Source organism: Mauremys reevesii, linkage group 2 (genome assembly GCF_016161935.1).
Source record: "Mauremys reevesii isolate NIE-2019 linkage group 2, ASM1616193v1, whole genome shotgun sequence".
Classification (NCBI taxonomy): Eukaryota; Metazoa; Chordata; order Testudines; family Geoemydidae; genus Mauremys; species Mauremys reevesii.
In genome coordinates this window covers 66,346,223-66,365,490 of record NC_052624.1, presented here as the reverse complement: position 1 = coordinate 66,365,490, position 19,268 = coordinate 66,346,223, and the positions used below count along the sequence as shown (strand labels likewise).

The 19,268-nt window shown below is 45.4% G+C and overlaps 1 protein-coding gene across 3 annotated transcripts in view; it reads right to left on the bottom strand.

Annotated features, from left to right (window-relative positions):
• The window catches only part of PLCL2 (phospholipase C like 2), a 247,619-nt gene that overhangs the window by 215,444 nt on the left and 12,907 nt on the right, over positions 1-19,268 (bottom strand). For all 3 annotated transcript variants that reach the window (XR_005593716.1, XM_039522888.1, XM_039522883.1), the window contains exon 2: positions 1,482-1,544. The gene's annotated coding sequence lies outside the window, so the exon portion shown is untranslated. The remainder of the gene's footprint in view (positions 1-1,481; positions 1,545-19,268) is intronic.

Below are 19,268 nucleotides of genomic sequence, written 5' to 3'. Positions count from 1 at the left end.
GTGGATAAAACCCTCCTATTAGCAGGGTTTGATCCCTGGACTTTCAGATTGCTAGAAAATACAACTACAGTAGGTAACCTCCTCACCCTGAAAGGGGATATGACACACACTTTGCAAGTAGATTACACAGCTACTTGCTAGACAGCAGTAGAAAGTTGGGAACCAAGATTTCTAGGTTTTATTTCTGGCTTTCGAGTGGTTACAGTAGTAGTTAGAAACAGCATACCCAAGTACACAGAGTTGGCATATTATTAATTCCAAAAGGCAGTGTGGATGAGAAGTGAGTCAGCTATATTAGATAGCTGGGTTCTATTCCCAGTTCTGACAAGAATGACCTTGTGTACCCTCTCAGTTAATTTATTTGTAAAACAGAAAGGATGATATGTGATTGCTTTCTAGGTTAGGGATATGAGACCTTGCTCAACAATAAAGGCTGTAAAGTGCACAAAAATATAAACAGTTGTCACTAGAACACATGTTGGTGAGATATTTTCTTTTCTCATCTTATAGTCTGCATCTACCTGTGAGACTGCAGTGCAGGGGCTCATGGCTCTGAGCCTAGGGCCCTTTCTCCCATGCTAAAGAGCATTTTAGAAGGGAGCCTTTCCCCATCTCCTCTCCAAACACAGCCTGACCTAGAAGAACAGGAACCATAATTCAGCTGAATATGGTATGTCCTGTAAAGTCCAGTACACCTGCGAGCTCAGGGCAGCTGAAGCTGCTCCTTACTGAACAATATATAAACTAGCTAGATCTCTTAACTGTCCATTTACAGACCTTTTAACATTTGGATTTTTCCCCCCAGAGGTACAGAAGTTTTGTGAAGACCATGTAATTTTTTTCTTGCGGGGGGGAGGAGAGTGTTAGCTGGACTCCACTGAAACACTTTCACCCTCAACAAAGCATTTTGTCTGCAAATTGACCAGTGTGAAGTGTACAGGGTAGAACAGCAGGTTTGGTTACAACTTCTAAATAGGGGCCAACAAACCAAGCAAAACAAATATTAACCTTTCTTATGTACCATATTGAGTCTTCATTTTAAACACACACTTGAAATTCAGTTGTTTTAAGCGGGGCCACATGACAAAGTAGATTGTGCAATAGAGTGACTATTGACTGGTTTTTAGGCTAACAGTCAATAGTCTCAAAACTATTGACTGCTCATGTAACAACCCATATTTTCCATTCCGTGTTAAACAGCTGTAGGAAAACATTTGCCAAATGTCCACTCTGCAACAAAACATTCCAATGTCGATGGTTTCCTCCTATAATCCTGCATGATCTGATTCTTCCTCTACACAGCATTTTCTATTTCCTTCAATGTGCCAGTGTTGCAGTATTCTACAAAAATGTACTTGCTGATGATCTGAATGTTGTGGGTGAAAGTAATTAGATGAGATACTCATTTTCATCTCTTATTGGTCTGCCCCCAACTGTAAGAATCAGACCCAAATGCTTTTATCAAATAAAGGTATGCTCACCGGGGTAGGGGAAAGGGCAGCTGATCTCTCCATACAGACAGTTCACTTCCCACTCCACGTGTCCTGTAACAGGGTTACTTGTCAATATGCAACACAGACACAGCATGTTTCTCTTGTTTACAATATATTCAGTTATCCGTGTTGAGACTCTGATTCTGGAGGTTCAGTATACTGATAAAACAGCTCTAAATTGCACCCTCTAATATCCTTTTTAATGCCTTAAAGTAGATGAGTGGTTTTTAACCTCTGCTCTGCAAACCCCTCGGGGTCCACAGACCATGTCTAAGAGGTCTGCAAACAGTGACTCTGAAAATAAAGTTTCAGATCCCAGAGAAGGCATTCCATTTTTCTGATCAATCAAAAGTATGTGAATACCCCCATCTACAGATCAAAACTCAGAAGTGTTGTTACCATAGAAGCCCACAGTTTAGCATCAAATGTGTCAAGCTGTGTCAAATGCTGTGCTGAGCATGTTCATCATTTATAGTTGAATGCTGTTCAGTTAGTTTTCAGTCTAAGACTTCTATGGTAGGCGTCCGCAGACCACAGGTTGACTGTCCAAAGGAGTCCACACCTCCATTTGAAATTTTTTAGAGGTCCACAAATGAAAAAAGGTTGAAAACCACTGAAACTAGAAGGATAAGTGACAGATTCAAAATATCACTTTGCCTAGAAATCACACTTTAAAAAAAAATTTACAACATTTTCCTAGTAGCGGGGGCAGAGGGAAGAGAACAAAAGAAAACTAACAAGCCCCTTCCAAAGAAAGCTACTGTGACATTAAAACTGCAGTTCCTGTGCAGCGTTACCACCAAAAACAGAGTTTGCATGCTCAGTTTGTTCAGCCTATAGGTGTTTATATGACACAATTGTATGTGGCACAGATGTTCACATGATGTGAGCTCCTGCACATTGTGCTTTCCCTCCACTCTCCCTGTGGGAGCACGTTAGGTTCCATTTGTCTGACCTAGTAACGGAATGAGATTGACAACAGTTCTCCTCCCTTCAGAGCCTGGGTGATGAAAATCTGGGATTTTAATACTGTCGCAGTTGTCAGTTTGGAGGAGTGAATAGATTTGGTGCTGTCAGTGCTTTTAAAAAAATATGTAATTTTTAGAAAGGGTCAAAACTGAGGGGTGTCAGCACTGACAAAGATTCTTTAAAATCCCCGTAGTAAGCGAGGAAGGATTTGAGTGGTGTCATCCTTCAGTTGCCAAGTCCTTTACACACCATATGCTGCCCCAGAAGATAGATCCTAGACGTGTCACTGACAAAACTTGTGACAGAGACAGTAGCAGGACCTAGATTTGCTGCTACCATTTCCCCGTCCACTACTGAATGTGCTCTTTCTTGCAGTGAAGTGTGATATAGATGTTGCAAAAGACAGTGGAGCCAGTTTTGACATGAGAAAAATAGAGACATTTTTCTTCCCATTTTTATATGGTTTATCTTTACATTTTAGTTTATCATTTAAGCATTACATTCTTTTTTTCAATTGTGCCTGGCAGATTTCTAAACTGAATCGAAAAGGCTCTTCCTACATTTGCAGAATTCTTTGATGCTAACATGATTCTGCACATGTTAGCTTTGAAGAGGTCTGACACTCAGTTCAGATTTAGCTGTGAACGTGTCATTTCTTCAGCCATTCTAAAAGAGTTCAATGGAAGCAATATAGGCTAAGGCCCAGGTCTATGATGGTACTTAGGCATCTAACTCTCAAGTTTAGGTGCTTAAGTCCCTGTTTTGGCTCCACTGCGATCCACACTTTTGCCCAACCCAGTAGGTGCCTAAATTCACTTGGTGCCTAAGTTTTCAGGGTAAAAGTTCTCTACGCACCTATGTTTCTGCCTCTAGGCATGCACACTGCTATCTTCATCTAGGTATTTGGATGCCTAAGTCCCAGAGCAATTAATGATTGAAGGGAAGATAGGCATTCATTCGCCTAAATTGTGAGAGGGGCCCGATCTGGTAGGCATGCTCAGAGGTCACTTGCCAGATCAAGTCCCATTCAAGTCTCCACCTTATAACTTTTCAGCCAGTAGAGCACTTGCTGGGATGTGGAAGACCCCGGTTCAATTGCCCCAACTCTGTCAAAGGGGGAGAAAGGCTTTGAACATGGGTGGGTCTCCCATCTATCAGAAGAGTGCTGTAACCACTGATTTATGGATATTCTGATGTGGGGTTCCTTCACTGTCTTTTGTTGAAGCTGATGCACTGTGGCTAAATAATGAAAGTGACTGGAGTAGGGGGACTAGACCCACGGTCTCCCACCTTGGTGCCCCTTTCCTGGGGCTGTGGCAGTGGGGCTCCACCGGTGATTTAAAGGGCCTGGGCCTCCCTGCAATAGCTGGAGCCCAGAGCTCTTTAAATCAGCGCTGGAGCCCTGCCGCCCCTACCCCGATATAACGGGGTTTCAGCTATAACACGGTAGGGATTTTTGGCTCCCCACCACCGTGTTATAGTGGGGTAGAGGTATATTCCATTGAACAAGACTGCCCCAGCCTCCTGTGTGGGAAATTAGTGACCTTATGCTCCCCTTACTTACACTGGTATAAGTTATATACAATATATATTATTTTACTTTTACTGAAGTCAGTGAAGTTATGCTGGTGTAAATGAGAGAATAGTAAGGCCCTATGTTTTTTCACAGGGTTTCTGTAGTTTATAAAAAGCATTGGATTAATACAACCAAAGTATATTTTTAAAGTATTGTCAATGACTGTATTCAACATAACTGCAAAGATTAAAATTAATGGGCTAAATTCTATCCTCTTTTACAATTTCTATTAAGTGATCTGGGTTACAAATAAATAACTGAGGATAGAAGTGGGCCCAGTGATTGCAAGGTCACATTTCTGTTCAATACCTGCCAATGTCATGTGACAAAAAAGATTTTTAGTTTGCATAAAATTACACAAATTGGCATATAAAGTACTGCTTGGTGGTACAAAGGAATTCAGTTTCTCCCTAAACAATTCATTAATTCCGTGCCCTACAAGTTCCACATCAAATCATTATGCATGCCTAACACCCCAACTTCAACTAGTTACACTCCTCCCAGCCCCATATCAACTAATTCTGGTCCTATCATCTTTACAACAGTTACTTTTGTGTGCCTAGCCCACACTAACACTGTGCACACCCAGCCCCAAACCAATTAATGTTGTGCTCCAGCCACATTTGCCTCAGCCCCACAGGACACCTCTGCTCCTCCTGCAGCTGTGGAAGTTTTTCACTCATCTCTCAGGCCTGGAGAGGCAGATTCCGAGGGTTATTCATCCCACCTCCCAGCCATGAAGGAGGACAGTTCTTTAGATCTCCACCAAACCAGGAGTTGCAAGGAGGAGCCATCTTATGGTTTACAGGAGGGATTGGAGTTGCCCTAAGCTGCTGTTGTGCTCTTTAGCTCCCTCTCGCCCCCTCCCTTCTTATAAATATGTTATCAGTTGTCCCTTTCCCCACCCAGAAAAACCTGACTGACTATCTCATGATCAGTGGAACGGGAGTCAGAAGGCCCACGTGCCCTGTGGGACTGCTATTGACAGGACATCAGTGGAGCAGGGAATGGATGGAGTTAAGTCTGGAAGCAACTCAGCCATGTAGACACCATCACTTCAGTCTATCTTTCCTTCCAATCCTGCCCCCAAAGTCACCACCGTCTTTATGTATTTTTCACCCAATATCAAGTAGAGGCCTCAGCTGTATCTTAAGCAACCCACAATAGAGTCTCCTGTAGGTTACCAACATGTATTTATTCAATCTTTATTAAAAGTCCAACCCCTTCTAGGGGTTGTTCTTTATTTGTAGGTTAGATTTCAGTATAGAATATTGGGTGGGATTTTCCAAAGTATCTATAGAAGTTGGGTGCCACCTAACTTTCTTAGGTGCTTTTGAAAATCCCATCCAACAATTTAGCACTGATGGAAAGCCAATATTGGTTGGCTTTTATGCTTTTTAAAGTGGCGGCAGCAGAGATTTTCATTAAACATGTGTAGTCAGCTCAAAATCCCCAAAGAAGAAAATATAAACAGTGTCATACTCCCTCATCCAGCTGTCAGTGCTCATTTCTTGTTCTGAGGATCAGAGAAACTCTAGTGCAGGGATTCCCAAACTGTGAGCCATGGCTCTGTTAGGGAGCCACAAAAGGTTCATGGGGAAGCCATAAGTGTTTGGGGGCGGGGGAAGGAATATTTTGGCTTTCTAATTAAGTGACAATTAAACTAAGCTTAAAAGTCACTTGAGTTGTATCTATGGGTCTGTCTCATGCTGCTACTGCTAGGTCTATGAGCCTTTCTGGGTAAGTTTATGCTGCATCTGGGAATGTGCTCCCAGGTTAAGGTGACCAGATAGCAAGTGTGAAAAATCGGGACACTTTTTTTTCAGGGGGAAGAGTGGGGGGCGGAGGAGGTACAGTTGTGTATACAAGACAAAGCCCCTAATATCGGGATGTCTGATTACCCTACCCCTGGCCCAGCTGGACAGACTCACATTAGCTTATCTCAAAAAGCCTTAGAAGTATTTTATGTTATGGCAATACAATCTGCAAGCTAGCACACACCATTGGTGAGACCCTTAGAAGAACTCAGTATGTGGTGGGGCGACCACGTGTGCCAGGTGACAATTCCACTCACTCACATTTGTCCTGGACACACCCTCCCCAACATGTGTTTTGCATTTGCAGAAGACATAGGGGCTCTAACTGTGGAAACCTAAACACTTTTAATGTTAAATTAAGGCAAGAGATGAATGCAACTTGTCCTGGCTTTTAGTTATCTCCTCCAATCTAGTATTCAAAGCAAGGCTCCAGAAGGTCAATGCAATGACTTTAAAAAAAAAAATCTCAGTTGTGTCAATCATCCATCTCGCCACCCATTTAAGCTGTGTTCTGACTCATGACTGGCAAACACAACACAAATAAAAACCCATACGTAAAAAGAATAAATACATCAAAGCACATCCTAGGGCTCAGCCAAAGCACATCCATCCCATTCAGCTGCCAGGAACTGCTCTCCAGTGAATGCAAATTTTTCCCCTCTACAATTGCTAAAAAAAAGAAAGATTAGAGATCTTACCCAAACAGTCTTTATAATGTATCAGAGACATTAGTTCCCATTGCACTAATGTCTCTTTAAACTCATAAATTTGCCCGCAACAGCAACCAGACACGACTCTTCTCTTATTTTTCCTTGCTGACAAAGCATGTGATAGTTTGGAGTGAGATTTCATGGTTAGAATATTTTGTACTATTAAATCTGTTCCTTGTTTATATCCATGCTAGCCATAATTTCCTGCTGCTTACTGTGTTTAGAAAAACTAGTTCATTTCGGTGGTTCCCCCCGCCTTTTGTTGAGAGTTATGCCAAGGCTGTCTTTTGTTCTTTTCTCTTTTGTTGTGTCAAGAGCACTGCTGCTAGATGTGAATGCAATGCTTAGATCTCTCTCTGGATGCATTCACTGTATTAGTGTTGACCATAAAGGACCAAATCGAGTTCCTAACTCCGTTTTTATCTTGTCCTTATTTAGGCATATAAGGGTGTGGACTCACCCCTGAGGTGCCTACTGCTGGTCGTCTCTGGAAATTAGCTCGTCCCAGCTCCCGAGTGCCCTCTGCAGGCGCCGGTGATCTACCTTACCTCACTCTGGCCCCCGTGTTCTTCCCAGGACCCAGTGCCCCATTATCTGGGGTGCTGCTTCCTGGCAGTAACCCCACAGTTCTGGGTCTTCTCCTCCCAGGGGAACCCCCACCCACTATCCCCACTTCGCCTCAGTCTTGGCTATTGCCAGTCATCACTTAGCCCCCATTCACTGGGGCAGACTGCAGTGTATCAGCCACTCATCACAGGCAAAGGGGTGTGGACCTGCTGCCTCTGCCTACCCGTGGGCTGCCCCTTTGCAACACCAGTACCCAGTTGGCCTTACCCTAGGCCTGCAGCCTGGGGGTTTCCAGGCCAGAGCTCCCCAGCTCCTCTTGCCTTCCCCCAGCCCTGCTCCACCTTAGGTACCCAGGTACGCTCCCTAGCAGCCAGGCCCTTCTCCCTCTAAAGGCAGAGAGAGAGTATTTGATCCTGGCTTCCCTGGCCTTTGTAGAGCCAGCTGGGTCTGTTTGGGGTGCGGCCACAGCTGAGGCTGTTTTCCCCCAATCAGCCCAGCTTTTCCCTGCCACAGTCCTCTTGAGTGGCTGTTTTAAGTCCTTTCGGGCAGGAGCGGGTGACCACCCCGCTACAAGGCAAATTCCCATGAAAGTCAATGCTGCCTAAATAAGTCCTTCCTTAAAACACACTTCTCCATAAAAATCCAAGTTGTCCTCTCAGAGAAGTGCTAACCAACCAGACAGTGTAAAATCTCCATTAGTCCAAACACAAGTTGCAGAATCGCTTGATGAATGCTAAACTTCACCTTTCAAACACTGCCTTGCATTTCATCATAACCTTTTCAGCCTTTGTATATTTTCCCTTCTGATTGTTATAAACTCATCAGGGCAGGGAACGTAGGCCAGATTCTAGGGTATGGGGGTAGTAAAGGGTGCAGGTGAGGACTGTCTATGCATGAGACCTTAAGTCCTGTTTTGTACTCCCCCATTTCTAGTGCTGCATCTGTGTAGAGCCAGTCCCCTTAAACAAGTGAGAGCACCACGCTAATTTATACCAGCTGCAACAGTCCCAAGGACTAGAACAAAAGCCGAGGATTGACGGTGCAGGGCTCTCATCTCCTCCCACCACATAACCATTTCCTTGATATACCAGCAGCAAGGTAAGGGAAAGGGGTAAGTGTTCTTACATTAGCTCTATGTCATGAGAGGATCACCCTTAAACTAAAGTGTTCCTCCCTGGACCAGTTATTTTGTCACTAGGGTAAATTATTCTGTCACTATTTTGACATAAAGCAGCTGCACTGCCCTAAAAAATCTGGCCCCTTGTTTTCACAAGAACACAGAGCTGGAAGGGCCCTCCTGGGTCATAGAAGGTATGTCTACACAGCAAAGAAAAATCCATGGCTAGCTCATGCCAGCTGACTCAGGCTCCTGGGCCTCAGGCTGCAAGGCTGTTTCATTGCTATGTAGACTTCCAGGCTTGGGCTGGAGCCTGGGATCTAGAACCCTGCAGGGTGGAAGGGTCCTAGAGCTCAGGCTGCAGCCCGAGTCCAGAAGTCTCCACAGCAATGAAACAGCCCCATAGCCTGAGCCCCACGAGCCCGAGTCAGCTGGCATGGGCCAGCTGTGAGTTTTTCTTTGCTGTGTAGACATATACAGTGTCTACTCTCCTGCTGTAACAGGTGATCCAGGCACATAAGCTTGTTCATAAATTTATCACTGGTTAAGTTGTTTGCTCCCACTACTGCTATTGGGAAGCTGTTCCAGCACCTCACTCCTCTCATGCTTAGAAACTTTTTTCTAACTTCCTGCATAAATTTATTCATGGCCCGTTTATATCCATTCATTCTTGGGCCAACATTGTCCTTTAGTTTAAATAGCTGTTCTCCTCCTGATATATTTATCCACAGTAATTATATCTCCTCTCAACCTTCATTTTGCTAGGCTAACCAAGCCAATCTCTTTTAGCCTCCTCTCATAAGATGGGTCCTCCACTCCCCCTGCACCTTTTCCAGTCTGAATTCATCTTTCTTGAACATAGGGATGAAGAATGGATATGATTCTGGTCACCCATCTGTATAGCATCAACCTGTCATTGGTAGTCTATAAGTTATAAATGTTAAATAATGTTTTTGATAGTGTTAGCGACAGCAAGAAGAATTTGATCATCCTAGAAACAATTGCAACCCTGCTGTCCATATCCTGTTGAGGATTTCAACATTTATTGTTTAAAAATAAATCTAAAGTGCCCTTTTAATTCAAGACCAGTTTTACTAGTCTGGAAGGTACTCTAGTTACAAATTCCTTCTATAATTCTATTTTGAGGAATACAGTAATCTGAAACTCCAAAAGAGAGAACACCACAGATGCCGTTAGAGGACTGAGAGGAAGCACTTCCCAGGGTTAAATGAGTCTACTGGTGGTCTTTTCAATAATTATTCTTTTGATATTTTGAGAGTTGTCTTCATGACTGGAGAGAGGCTGGATTTGTGGTTATTTGCTGAGTATTTCTTTTTCAATACAACACTGCTTGTTCAAGTAGGTTACACTTGGGGTACTGGGAGGGGAGTAAGACTATGGCTGTGATTTGAACTTTTAAGATAAGGAGCTTGTGAATGGTTTTTGACTTGAAAGGGCCAAATGTGTGTGAAGAAGAGTTATGGGGATGGGTCTTGAAGACAAAGGAGGATTGGGATGCCAAAGTACCTAGGAGAAAACAACAAAACTGCTTAATTTTTGTTGTCAAAAATCTATGTAAACCTGTTTTTCCCTAATGTGGCTCACTAGCAAGCTGACTGGTTTAAATAAGAAAGGAGTGCTATGGAAGGGAATGAAGGTAAATTAAAGATGACAAAAGTAGAATGGTATCTACAAAAAATGTAGAATATGCTTCCAGGAGCAAAGCAAAAGCCTGGAGCTGGGTATTAGGAGTTACAATTCCTGTGGTCAAATTCTCATTTTGATCAGCCACAGGAATTACTCTGGTTTTACACCAATGTAATGACACAAGAATTTGCCCCCAGTTTCTATTTCTGGACTTGCTACCAACTTGCTTATGACCTTAGGTAAGTCATTTGGGGCTAGATCCTGCCTGGTCCTTGCACGCTGTGCAGAGAGGGAGGCAATGGAGTCCCCACCTCCCTCCTGTGGCCCATGTAAGGGCTAAACAGAACTGGACTATAGGGCTGCTACTGAGATGCTCCTCAGAGGTGCACAATGCCCCAGAACTGTGATGGAGGGGTGGGGAATAGGCAGAACCATAGCTATTCTGCCAATGGCTAGGATGGGAGGGGAAGGAGAGAGTATGATACATCCCTTGAGTGATAGATTAAAAGGATGATGATGATGATGGGTAATAAATGGAGGAGCACACCCACAGGAAAGGGGAGAGAAAGGAAAAAGCTGAGAGGAAGCTTATGTGCACAGTAGGGATATAAATAGTGTTTGAAAAAAGTAAACGTTTAAATGGTTAAAATTGTACCAGTTAAACGTTTAACTGTTAGACTCTGCTGCCGCCCAGCGTGCCCAGGATCCCAGCTGCCGCCCAGCGTGCCCAGGATCCCAGCTGCCACTCGCGCGTCCAGGATCCCAGCTGCTGCCCTGCACGCCCGTGGCTCTGTTGCTGCCCTGCGCCTGGGATCCCAGCTGCTGCCCTGCACGCCCGTGGTTCTGCTGCCACCCTGCACCCGGGATCCCAGCTGCCGCCCTGCACGCCCGTGGCTCTGCTGCCGCCCCATGCGCCTGGGATCCCAGCTGCTGCCCTGCACGCCCGTGGTTCTGCTGCCACCCTGCACCCGGGATCCCAGCTGCTGCCCTGCACGCCTGTGGCTCTGCTGCTGCCCTGCATCCGGGATCCCAGCTGCTGCCCTGCACGCCCCTGGCTCTGCTGCCGCCCTGCACCCGGGATCCCAGCTGCCGCCCTGCACGCCCGTGGCTCTGCTGCCGCCCCATGCGCCTGGGATCCCAGCTGCTGCCCTGCACGCCCGTGGTTCTGCTGCCACCCTGCACCCGGGATCCCAGCTGCTGCCCTGCACGCCCGTGGCTCTGTTGCTGCCCTGCACCTGGGATCCCAGCTGCTGCCCTGCACACTTGTGGCTCTGCTGCCGCCCTGCACCCGGGATCCCAGCTGCCGCCCTGCACGCTCGTGGCTCTGCTGCCGCCCTGCACCCGGGATCCCAGCTGCCGCCCTGCACGCTCGTGGCTCTGCTGCCGCCCTGCACCCGGGATCCCAGCTGCCGCCCTGCACGCCCGTGGCTCTGCTGCTGCCCTGCACCTGGGATCCCAGCTGCCGCCCTGCACGCTCGTGGCTCTGCTGCTGCCCTGCACCCAGGATCCCAGCTGCTGCCCTGCACGCCCGTGGCTCTGTTGCTGCCCTGCACCCGGGATCCCAGCTGCTGCCCTGCACGCCCGTGGTTCTGCTGCCACCCTGCACCCGGGATCCCAGCTGCTGCCCTGCACGCCCGTGGCTCTGTTGCTGCCCTGCACCTGGGATCCCAGCTGCTGCCCTGCACACTTGTGGCTCTGCTGCCGCCCTGCACCCGGGATCCCAGCTGCTGCCCTGCACGCCCGTGGCTCTGCTGCCGCCCCATGCGCCTGGGATCCCAGCTGCTGCCCTGCACACTTGTGGCTCTGCTGCCGCCCTGCACCCGGGATCCCAGCTGCTGCCCTGCACGCCCGTGGTTCTGCTGCCACCCTGCACCCGGGATCCCAGCTGCTGCCCTGCACGCCCGTGGCTCTGTTGCTGCCCTGCACCTGGGATCCCAGCTGCTGCCCTGCACACTTGTGGCTCTGCTGCCGCCCTGCACCCGGGATCCCAGCTGCTGCCCTGCACGCCCGTGGTTCTGCTGCCACCCTGCACCTGGGATCCCAGCTGCTGCCCTGCACGCCTGTGGCTCTGCTGCTGCCCTGCACCTGGGATCCCAGCTGCTGCCCTGCACCCAGGATCCCAGCTGCTGCCCTGCACCTGGGATCCCAGCTGCTGCCCTGCACCTGGGATCCCAGCTGCTGCCCTGCACCCAGGATCCCAGCTGCTGCCCTGCACGCCCGTGGCTCTGTTGCTGCCCTGCACCCGGGATCCCGGCTGCTGTCCCCATGTCAGGGACTATGCTGCCAGCCCCACGCCTGGGGTCCTGGCTGCCACGCCTGGAGAATCTGTTAGCTGCTGGCCCCACATCCAGGGCTCTGCTGCCGCCCACGCGCCTGGAGACTCCGCTTGCTGCTGGCCCTGTCCCCAGGATCCCGGCTGCTGCTGCATGCCCAGGGATCTGCTCCCGCCCTGCACAGGACACCGCCCGTCCCGGTGCAAGGCCAGCAGCCAGGACCCTAGGAGCAGGGCGACAGCCAGGACCTGTGGCATGGGGCAGCAGCCAGGACCTGTGGCATGGGGCTGGCAGCACTGTCCCTCAGCGGGGTTTAAATGTTAACCAGAATACCTTACGAATAAGACTGATGCTTATTGGTTAACTGGTTAACATTTTACATCCATAGTGCACAGCAGCAACTGTTGTTCTGCTCTGGAAGGTACTGAAGCCAAGCTAAGAAGGATCAAAGACAGGAAAGAAAATGGACCAAACAGCAGATATTAGCATGATCCTTCAACAAGGCCAGAAGAAGGGATAGCAGAAGACTTTGAGCAGAAATTAAAAAGTGAAGATATTTCCTTCTGGGTGTGCTAAGTGATACTATGAATGATAACTTTTGATCATTTGTATTACCAGAACACCTAGAGGCCCTTAGATTGGGTTCCTTTGTTCTAGAAATTGTACAAACACTTGTACTAACTCAAATAACTGGCACTATAGGTGAACAAGAGTGGCGCAGAGAGATGAAGCAACTTACTCAAGGCCACACAGCAGGTTAGGAGCAGAACCCAGAACTCCTAACTTCCAGTCTCAGGCCAGATCCACTAGACTGCAATGCCTCCCTATTAGCTTAGTAGTAAAGAAGAAAGAATGTAATCTAGAGTTTGCACAAAGAAACTAGGATGGTGTGCTGCCTCTCTAGAGCAATCAAGCTGGATGAAATCCTGATGATGAACACTGGACAGAATGCTTCTTCTGATTGCACTTATGCTGGTATAAATTGGGAGTATGTCCACTGAAGTCAATAGTTCTACACCTACGTGAAAGCAGTGTAAGGGAGAAGAGACTCAGGCACAGTGTGTTGCCAGCTGCCCGTATCAGGAATAAAAACAGAGAAGTAGAGAAGCAACAGAGAAGATTATATCAGATTTCAGGGAGAAGAGGAGGCATAGCAAGATCTCTAGAAGTGGATTATAGCACCATGAATGGGAAGAGAAAGGAGCTGAAAGATCCTAGAGACAAAGTGTTGGTGCATAAAGGAAGGGTGGGCTTTACAGCACATTCACCCTTCTTTTTGTGAAGTGGAAGATGTTTGAGGAGCTGGAGGCAGGAGACATCATTTGAGCAGATTGCAAACCAGTCTTCTGGGTTCAAAAGTAGCCGCTTTCTTTAGAGAGCATTAATCTGGGAAGTAAAGGAGAGGAAGACTATACTAGCGTATGCAGAACAATAGAGAAGGGATAACAATTTTTAAAGACAAAACAACAAAAATAAGGGGAGACAGGAGTGAGTTCCTTATGAGTGTATATACAAATGCTAGAAGCAAGGATAAGATGAAATGGAACTACATGGAGAAATTCATATCCTGACTGATCTACAGGAAAAAAACAAAAAATTGAGGTGATGAAAAGAGGAGTATATGCTCAAATTCAAATGAAAGAATTCAAATTGGCCATAAGAAAGTAATTCTGAATGTTTAAGCTTTCTTTCATCACTGATTTTTATAATACCTAAAGACAATTTTTGTATGCTACTAAAGTGAGAATCACGAGATTATGTATATTATTCCTGTAGTGTTGTTGTAGCCATGTCAGTCCCAGAATATTAGAGAGATGAGGTAGGTGAGCTAATATCTTTTATTGAGCCAACTACCATTGGTGTGAAATACAAGATTTTGAGCTTATACAGAGCTCTTCTTCATGTCTGAGAAATTTACTCATGGCTTGTCTTCACATACAGCACTACAACAGCACAGTTGCCCCGGTGCATCTGCCCCACTCTAGTGCTTTAGTGAAGACATTGGTGTAGTTAATCCACCTCCATGAGAGGAGGTAACTATGTTAACGGGAGAAGCTTATCTACAGTATAACTTCATCACTCAGGGACGTGGATTTTTCACACCCCTGAGCAATGTAGTTATACTGATAAAGGTCTGTAGTGTAGACCTGGCCTAAGAGTGTCACCGCTAAATACAAGATGGAACAGATTGTTTAGCATAAGTAGTTAACATAATTCAAGGTGAAGTGGCCCATTAAGTAGCCACCCAAATACCCCAAGAAAACATGGTTCAATACAGAAATAAAACCCTCTCTGACCACACACCCCTAGTGGTCACCTACCACTCCTGGAACTCATATGGGTATCGTCAAACAACTATAACCCATGTTCAATGGGGATCCCATCCTGAAATAATTTTTTCCTGAACCCTCTCTCCTGGCCTTCAAACAGTCCCCCAGCCTCTCCAAGCTCATCATCAGAAGCAAGCTCCCCACCAACTTGGCCATACCAACTCAAAGCAGCACCAGACGCTGTCAGAACGGATGCAAAACCTGCAGACATCACTTCACTGCTACAATGATCAACACAACACACCTTTCAAGATCCATGGGTCCTACACATGCTTATCACAACATGTGGTATACACCATCCAGTACACTAAATGCCCCAATAGCAATTATGTGGATGAAACCAGACAATCAATACATCAGGGGTCAGCAACCTTTCAGAAGTGGTGTGCTGAGTCTTCATTCATTCACTCTAATTTAAGGTTTTGCGTGCCGGTAATACATTTTAACGTTTTTAGACGGTCTCTTTCTATAAGTCTATAATATATAACTAAACTATTGTTGTATGTAAAGTAAATAAGGTTTTAAAAATGTTTAAGAAGCTTCATTTAAAATTAAATAAAATGCAGAGCCCCCCAGACCAGTGGCCAGGACCCGGGCAGTGTGAGTGCCACTGAAAATCAGCTCACGTGCCACCTTCGGCACCCGTGCCATAGGTTGCCTACCCCTGCAATATGTTCTTGAATGAACTCACACAGAAAAAGGATAAGAGACTAAAACACCATATATCCAGTGGTAAACACTTTTCACAAAGTGATCACTCTATATGTGACCTATCAGTCCTCACCCTCAAAGGAAACCTGACCACTTTCAAAAGATGAGCCTGGGAGCTTAACTTTGCTAGACACTAAAAATCATGGACTGAATAGAGACACTGGATTTAGGCTTTTATTACAACAACCTATAACAAACTAAAACCCTCCCCACAGCTGCTTCTCCCCCTGCCAACCTTCCTTTCCTCCCTATGACTGGAGGGGCGTTAACTTCACCTTGAATGGTCCCTTGACATATGTGTTAACTACTTATACTAAACAATCTGTTCCATCTTATATTTAACTATATTGTTCTATCATTCTATATTATTTTGCTGTAGCAAGGAAAAGAAATAGACAATAAAAAAGATTCACTTCCAAAGGAACTTAATCAGCTCATTACTGACTAGGCTGCAGCTATGTTTTCAAGAGAGACATCAAAAATAATTCTCAAGACTCAGAGCACTTGATTCATCAGGACATTTTGCCAGTCTGTAGAAGAGCCCTGTCAGAGACAGAAGAACAACAAAGGACCGTTTTCAGTGGGCAGAGACCTTGGATGAAGTGCAAAAATGCAAGCAATTGCACACTTAGATACTTCAAATGAATGCAGAATTTGCATGACATTTTCTCTCATAAATACTGTGACATTTCACTCCACATTCTTTATGAAAATATGTTTATGATATGAATATGACATCATTTCTGTATCTGAAGTTAGGAATATTGACCATAGAATATCAAGGCTGGAAGGGACCTCAGGAGGTCATCTAGTCCAACCCCCTGCTCAAAGCAGGACCAATCGCCAGACAGATTTTTACCCCAGTTCCCTAAATGGCCCCCTCAAGGATTGAATTCACAACCCTGGGTTTAAGCAGGCCAATGCTCAAACCACTGAGCTATCCCTCCCCCCATGTACACCTCTACCCCGTTATAACGCCACCCGCTATGATGTGAATTAGAATATAACGTGGTAAAGCAGCCCTCCAGGGGTGCGGGGCTGCACACTCTGGCAGATCAAATCAAGTTCGATATAACGTGGTTTCACCTATAACGTGGCAAGATTTTTTTGGCTCCCGAGGACAGTGTTATATTGAGGTAGAGGTGTATCTGTATTTCAAATGTTACTTTGGGTGTCACTCCCAACTAGCACTTCGGATACAACAATTGAAAAGCCAAACAGGGCTAATGGGCCATTAGCAGAGACAATGCACTGTGAAAGAGCTTAGCCTTCCCGGGGACCCTCCAGACAGCCTACGAGTAATGGCTGCCACAGCCCTGCAGAAACATGGGCCTGAGTCACCTGGTAGTGGATCCACCCCTTGGAATGCCAGTGTTCTTCCACTGGGAGACAAAGAGTTCCCACCATACACAAAAGCTATATAAGGAAGGGGAGTGACATCATAGAGGTTCTCTCCTCTGCATCCCCACCCAAAGAGACACTGAAAAACACCTAGAAGCAAGAACTGAACTGAGGGGAGAAGGGCTGAACTCAGATTGGAAGGGCATCCACCTTTTGACTAATACCTGAGGTCTCAAGCTGGAGACCAGTGCAGCTGCCTTTTCAAGACTTTCTGTAATCTGCCAGCAACAATATCTAGGGTGAGAAAGTACTATTTGTAACCAATTTCTTTAGTGAAACAAACTTAGTTTGGTTTTATTTGATTAGTAATCTGCTTTGTTCTGTTTGCTATCTTTTTAACCACTTAAAATCCACCTTTTGTAGTTAATAAACTTATTTCTTGTTTATAATATAACCCAGTTTATGTAATTTCTAACTGGGCAGGGGCAAGAAGTTGTGCACATCTCTCTTCACACTGAGGAAGAGGGTGGATTTTTATGAGCTTGTGTTGTACAGATTTTTCTATACAGCACAAGACAGTATTATTTTGGGTTCATCGCCCAAAAGGGGTATGCACATGAGTCCCCGGGGAGTCGTCTCACACAGAGCTGACTTCAGCCTGTCTCTGCAGCGGAGTGTGGCCCTACCTGTGTGTATGTGCTCGAAGAGGCCGGAGAGCCAAATTCAGCAAATCCAGGATGGTCGAGAAGGAGAGGCTCAGTGAAATCCCAGTACATCAGGTGGCATCCCAGAAGGGGGTCCAACCCATCATAAATAAATGCATAATAAACATGAAAGTGTGTACTAGTGGGTACTTGTACATTTACATGCCTCTCTGCACATGCAATTACCCTAACAGTATATACAAAGTTAAACAAGCAATTCCTTGCATATGTTTGCAAGTAGACAAAAGCCTCTACTTTCTGGAAAATTGTCTCTCAACACCAACATCCACAATAACTAAGAAAGACTTGTTTGATGTTATTGGTGTGTCCGATCAAAAAAAAAAATCATCCAGCATACACATCCTAGCACAAGGTCTTCTATGCCATTTAAACCTACCCACTTCAGCCTTTCTGCACTGGGAAGGATTTCACCTCAAGGACACTTGATCTGATGCTACTGAAATATTTAACCTCATTATTTCATAGAATATTTCCTAACAGTAGTGTGAGCCTCATCTCTCAGCCCTTTAAAAATTAAGGTTTGGCCAAGACTCTTATAGTAATTACAAATGTTCCCACAATTTAAAAGTCAGGTTTTCTTCTCAATAAGATTTTTTTTGTCTGTAAAGCCAAAAAGGCCTTTAGTTACTTTATGTGGTAGTGCAAGAGTCCTTGTACTTTGTACTTGACTATACTTTAATTAAGAAGCTAGTACTGTGTGACTGAATGCACCACTATATTCACATTCTACACATCATTGTAATGATCTTTGTATAAAATATGCCTTGTGAGATATCATTTGAAAACCAATAACTTGCTGGTCAATATTATCATGGTAAAATGTATGTAGCAACATTATATGTAAAGTTATGAGTATAAGCTGAAATTATGACTGAAATGTGTTTACCAGACAACTGTGGGGTTGGGGTAAACCTGTTCCTCAAAGAGAAAGGATAAGCTAGCGCCTCTAGTGAGGTGTCATCAACATTGATTGGCAATAGGGTGACCAGACAGCAAGTGTGAAAAATCGGGATGGGGGTAGGGGGTAATAGGAGCCCATATTAAAAATAGCCCCAAATATCGGGACTGTCACTATAAAATTGGGGCATCTGGTTACCCTAATTGGCAATCACCAGTCAAGTGGCCATTCTTTGGCAATGGAGGGGAGCAGGAATAGATGGATCTACATTTTAACAAACAACAAAATGGAACTTCTTTTACCACAAAACTTCATGTCTCTGTCCTCGCAATGGGAAGGAACTTTTCCTGAGGGTTACCTCTAGATAAATGCATTTCAAAGGGTGACTGGATTATAAAAGTGACTTTAACTGATTTCTTTTTTGCACTATGAGCTGAATACATTCTAAGCATAGTTAGACAGCTTTACAAAAATCAAGCACAGAACTAGACACATCAGTATATTAAATGGAAATGTTCTCTTATCGCTAATACATGAGGATTTTATTGACTAGGTTTAGAAATTTGAAACATTACCTTTATTTTTAATCCAATCTATTCCTAGATTGTAAACCCCCTGGGGTATGGACCATCCTTTTGCTCTGTGTTTGTACAGCTCTTAGCACAATGAGTCCTAGTCCATGACAAGGGTTTCTAGGTGCTATGGTAAGACAAATAATAACAACCAGTAGACGTGTCACCTGCCTAATATAGCTGGTGTCACTCCACTGCATCAGGTTCTGGCTAGCTGGCTTGGGGGAATGCCCAGGCTCTTGTTTACCTGCTGACTTCAGGAGGCAGGTGCTGGGAAAGTGCACAATACATCTTTCTGCAGCCACAACAAGGAATGCTGTTCTGTGTGCAGCCTCCTGCCTCCCCAGAATCTGTGCCAACAGAATAGCTAAGAGAATCTCCTTACAAGGAAGGTGGTATTAACCCCTATACTTATGTTCCCTAACACTTTCCACCATAAAAGTCCTGCAACCTTTTCTGTGATAAGTTTTCATATCTCCATTGTTTACAGCAGGCCTTTGATATTCTGCAAGGGAATAGTCC